The sequence below is a fragment of the Vigna unguiculata genome, chromosome 8, assembly GCF_004118075.2.
Source record: "Vigna unguiculata cultivar IT97K-499-35 chromosome 8, ASM411807v1, whole genome shotgun sequence".
NCBI lineage: Eukaryota > Viridiplantae > Streptophyta > Magnoliopsida > Fabales > Fabaceae > Vigna > Vigna unguiculata.
The window spans coordinates 17,877,464-17,883,463 of NC_040286.1; positions in this window are offsets into that span (position 1 = coordinate 17,877,464).

A 6,000-nucleotide genomic window follows, 5' to 3' on the forward strand; every position below is an offset into this window, starting at 1 on the left:
CATTAATTTCCATCCCTTATCCTTCACAATCTACTAACCAACTCCAAAGAGGTCCAGGAGAAGCATTTTCACATAATTATCCAATATCATTTTATATCCAGGTCATCACAACTTCCAATCCGAACCCAGCGCACTCCAAACTTCCCAAAATGCTTCTGGTTGGCGGTGCATCAGTCTTGGAAAATTCTAGGTTGCGTCACACCATCTAACATCTTCCCTCATTCCCTTTCTACATTTCCTACCCAATTTCCCCTTAGTTCACACTCCAACTCACTCGTATACAACGCAATGTGCGATCCCACACTCAACCCTTACCATTCCCCTTTAAAATTTCAGCACCAATTGGTTTAATAGCAAAGGTCCCCATTCTTTCCAACCCTAACACTGTTCCATCAATTTTAACCGTCATTTATACTGGAATTCAATAAATACAACATCAATCATCTCGTAACCACTAACCCTTGATTTTTCCCCGATTAGAATCGTTCCACAATGCGTATAATCACAAAATCAAGCTAAACAAACTCCCGTCGCCTGGCAGAAATTCATCACCGCCAAGCAGTTCATCAGAGAAACCAAAAAATGGGTACAGGCTTGCGTCGTCTGGCGGTACAGGGATTCACCGCTAGGCAGTGCCTCCAGGAACCCAAAAAGCACATAAAAATGGTATGAGTGGCGCGACTATGTATAGCCCGCCAGGCGGTTTCTTGGAAAATCTCCAGAAATCAGAAATTTACAATTAAACAGGGATCATGCAATCATATTATCATATTATTCATGTAATCATTAAGACGAACAAGTAAATCGGAGTCCAACTCCCCTAACCTGGTCTCCTTTGCTTAGAACTTTGAAAATTCTCCCTTGATCACCAATGGCCTTCCTTGGTTCTTCTCAATTTAGCCCCAAAACTCCCCTCAACACTCTCAATCCTCACAAACACTCAATTTTCGTTCTCTCTTCTGCAACCACAATAGTAGCCCACCCACCAAAACCCTGTTATTAGGGTTTTCCTTTACCCTTTCATATTCAAGCCAAAACTAGAAATAGCCAAAAACAAAGTTTCATTTGGGTTCTCCTAGGCTTGAACCCATAACCACCCCAATGTAAAGTCAATGTTAAACCATCAGGCCAATTCAAATTTCTTGCTAACTAATATAATTCAAGTATTATATCATTTCAACATGCTCGAACATATTATTAAAACAATAATAATTAAATAACACATAAATGTCATACATAGGACTTAAACCCAAGTCCTTTCACACAATAAAAGTACTCTCAACCACTTTAGCTAGCACTTTTCCACGTCATACCAATCAGAATTTAATGTTATAAATGTTCTTCCTACCCGTATTTATTAATTAATTAATTATTTAATTAATTAAATTGTACGGGTCTTACAACGCGCCATACCAAAGCCTTGTCGCACCGTCACCACCTAGCAGTCACCTCACGTTGCTAGGCGCCATACCCTCTCTAGAGCCTCTACCAGATCTTTTCCGCTTGGCGGGATCACATTTTCCACCAAGTGCGATGCGTTCCAAGCTTCTCTGGTTTTCCCTTATCACTTGGCAGCACACCCCAAGCCACCAGGCAGTACACTCCAAGCCGCTAGGCGCCACACTAGTAGCGTCACTACTACTGGTTTTTGGCACTTTGAAGCAAGTTCCAAAGAACCCCAAGCACTATACATACAATCCATAACATGAGATATGCTTATCCAGTCATAATCACATGACTGGATCATAGTCCAACACAATCCTAAACAACCAAACAATATACAAAAGCAGGAAGAATACATAACCATTGCCCCAAAATATCGCACAGACAATAAAACAATAATAATGATAGTAATAAAAAAAAACAACAATAACAACAACAACAACAATAATAATAAAAAAAAACGAAATAATACAAATAGAAAAAAATAAAAAAATAAAATGAAACAATAATAGTAAAACAATAATACTAATAAGATAAATTAATAATAATAAAATAATAAAATAAGAAAAATAAAAAATAAAGCAATAATAATAAATAATAATGATAATAAAATCAGAAATAAAATAAAACATTGATAATAAGAAAAATAATAATAAAATAATAGTAAATAAAATAAATAAAATAATAATAATAATAATAATAATAAAGATAAAGATAATTATAAAATAAAATAAAATAAAATGAAAATAATAATAATAAAAATAATAGTAGTAAAACTAATAATAAAATAATAACAAAATAATAATAATTATTATTATTATAATACTAATAATAGTAATAAAACAAAATTTTAAAAATGAAAATAATAATAAAATAAAATGAAACAACAATAATAAAACATTGATGTTAATAAAACAAAATAATAATAATCAAATAATAATAATGATAACTTAAAAAAATAATAATAAAACACTAATAATGATAATAAAAACATCAATAAAATAAAATAATGATAATAATAATAATAAAATAATAGTAAAATAAAATGAATAAAATAATAATAATAATAAAGATAATTATAAAATAAAATGAAAATAATAGTAATAATAATAATAAATAATAATAATAATAATATAAATAAAAATAGTAATAAAAATAAAAATAATAATAATACTAATATAAATAATAATAATAATAATAATAATAATAAAAGGAAATTGTAAAATTAAAAATAATAATGAAAATGAAGACAATCATAAAATAAAATGAAGCAATAATAATAAAACAGTAATACTAATAAAATAAAATAATAATGATAAAATAAAGCAATAATAATAAAACAATGATAATGTTAATAAAAACATTTATAAAAAAAATGATAATAAAAATAATATAATAAAATAATAGTAAAATAAAATAAATAATAATACTAATAAATATAATTATAAAATAAAATGAAATGAAATTAATAATAATAATCAAAATAATAATAATAATAATAATATTAATAATGATAAAAATAATAATAATAATAATAATAATAAAAATAAAAAAAAAGAAAAATGATAGTAATTGTAATAATAATAGTAAAATAAAATAATAATAATAAGAATACTAATAATAATAAAAATAACAGTAATAATAATAGAAATAATAATAATTATTATTATTATAATTATAATTACAATTATAATAAAATAATAATAATAATAGTAGAATACAATAATAAGAATAATAATAATAATAAAAAAAAAATAAATAATAGTAAAAATAAAATAAAATAAATAATAAGAATAATATTAGTGTGTTGTATTTAGAAGAAAAATTTTAAACATCTCGTCAAGCCAAAAAGAAGAATCATGGTAATCATAGCAATGATTGGGTCACAAAATCCAAAAGAAGAATCATGATAATCATAACAATGATTGAGTCACAAAGAAAACTCAATACAATGAAAACCACAAACACACACATACTCTCTAAAATCGCCTACTACAAATATCAAGAATTAAACGATACAAGAATTTGATTCAGGAGAAAGCTTTCATGCATCAATATATAACACAATTGCATATAATATCATTAAAACAAGAAATTGCAGCTCCCCTAACTTGGAATTTTGGCTCCAAAAGTACTATTAGAATCCTTCCTTAAACCATAATTGATCTCCCATTTGATCTCCACCCTTGGGCACTCCTTCCAGCCTTCTAACACTCTCCTACGAAAATAGCAATTAACCCATTAACATGTTAGTTTATTACAGTGTAATAGATTATTTCATGTCTCTTTGGTTTCTCTGACGACGGCTACTAGGGTTTATAGGTTTTCCATAACATTGCAGAATAAAAAAAATGCAAATAAGTCAAGGCTAAATTGTGCTAGCCAAGGTTTGAACCTAGATCTTATCCCCACACAAAACAAATGAAATAATTTATTAACACCATAATATCATATACAAGACTTGAACCCAAGTCCTTTCATATAATCAAGTACCCTCAACCACTTAAGCTAGTACTATTCCTTATCTTCTCTCTCCACATTATTTAACTTAGATATTCCCAATCTCACATTTATTAAATAAATATTTACTTATTTATTTATTTTTCCCGGGTCTTACAATTAGAGCCCTTAATTGATGATTTGAAGAAGTTGTGGGTATCTTAACATATGATGTTTCAAGAAAACAAAATTTTATGATGAGGGCATGTTTGATGTGGACTATTAATGACTTTCCTGCTTATAGGATGTTATCTGGTTGAGGGCACACATGGTAGATTAGCTTGTCTGCATTGCATAGAGCACAATAAGTCATTCACGTTAAATTATGGATGCAAAAGTTGTTGGTTTGACTCACATTGTAGGTTCTTACCTAATTACCATCACTTCAGGAGAAATGTTAAATACTTTTGAAAAGGCCAACCTGAAACAGATGGGCCACCTCCTAGGTTGACACCATTACAAGTTTGGAGAAGACTGAATCATTTTCCAAAAGTCATGGAAAGTTGTGTTCAAGGATAGATGGATATGGAGAGTGACATAATTGGACAAAAAGAAGAATTTTTTAGGATCTTCCATATTGGAAAGATAACTTGTTAAGGCATAATCTTGATGTAATGCACATAGAGAAAAATTTCTTTGAGAACATATTTAATACTGTTGTGAATGTGATAGGGAAGACAAAAGACAACGAGAAGGCAAGAAGGGATTTAGGATTGTATTGCAAGTGAAAAGACTTGGAGTTGAAGGCTCAAGAGAATGGAAAAATATTAAAGCCTAAAGTGAATTACACTTTAACCACAAAAGAAGCTAAGTCAGTGCGGCTCACGTCTGATTAGCTAGTTGGTGAGGCAATAGCTTACCAAGGCGATGATCAGTAGCTGGTTCGAGAGGATGATCAACCACACTGGGACTGAGACACGGCACAGACTCCTACGGGAGGCAGCAGTGGGGAATTTTCTGCAATGGGCGAAAGCCTGACGGAGCATCTACTATACCAGGAATATCAATGAACCCTATTATTGAAATTGCTCAGGATACCCTTTTTTAGCTTCTAGAATCTATTTCTTAGTTCAACTCTTACCTTACTAACTGGAATCAAAGAATTAGTAGATATGCTCCGCCCAAAATGGGAATGGGCTAGGGTTATGAACTTAGAATCGAAAATCTGATGATCGAGTCGATTCCATGATTCTAAGTTCATTCTATACCGGACCCAACCGAAATGGGGTTATATACATTCTCATTATGAGAAGGGTTTATTCGAGCGTATCTAAATAGATACTATGTTTACATATAGATCTTTGCGTCCATTCTATTTAGGATTAGGAATAGGCGTAATCGGACCTGTTTTTCACATATCTCTCATTATTTAGGACCCTATTCAATTAATCTCTTTGGGCTTCTATTGAATCGATAAATAGATTTAATTTAGTCCATTTTTTTGATAGAATATCTATATCTATCTATATCTATCTATATAGATAGATAAGATATCCTCTGGATAATTCAAATCGAACCAATTGGATGTCCGACTCGGGCCTATATGACATGACCAATCAATAAAAAGACTCTAACACTCTACCTTTCTCATATATTCCATACATCACACTAAATAGATATCATATTCATGGAATACGATTCACTTTCAAGATGCCTTGGTGGTGAAATGGTAGACACGCGAGACTCAAAATCTTGTGCTAAAGAGCGTGGAGGTTCGAGTCCTCTTCAAGGCATAATATTGAGATCTCTTATTGAATTGGAATAAGTTCGACAGCGAATCACGAAATCTTGGTGATCTTCTCTATCTAATGAATGGGTAATCGATTTTGAAATCGTCCGCCCTACACCCTATTCTCCTCGAGGAGTATATGCTTCAACAAGAATCACACAAGGGTAGATTGATACAATAAAAACCTCTGGTAAAATACCCACTCGTAGCCCAGCGGGCGGATAAAGTACATTAAATAGTTCGTTTTAGGAATTGGCGACTTACCCATTCAATGACTTTGGCACCGGACGTTCCCAAAATGGATAGTGTACTTTCGGGTCGGGTGAATT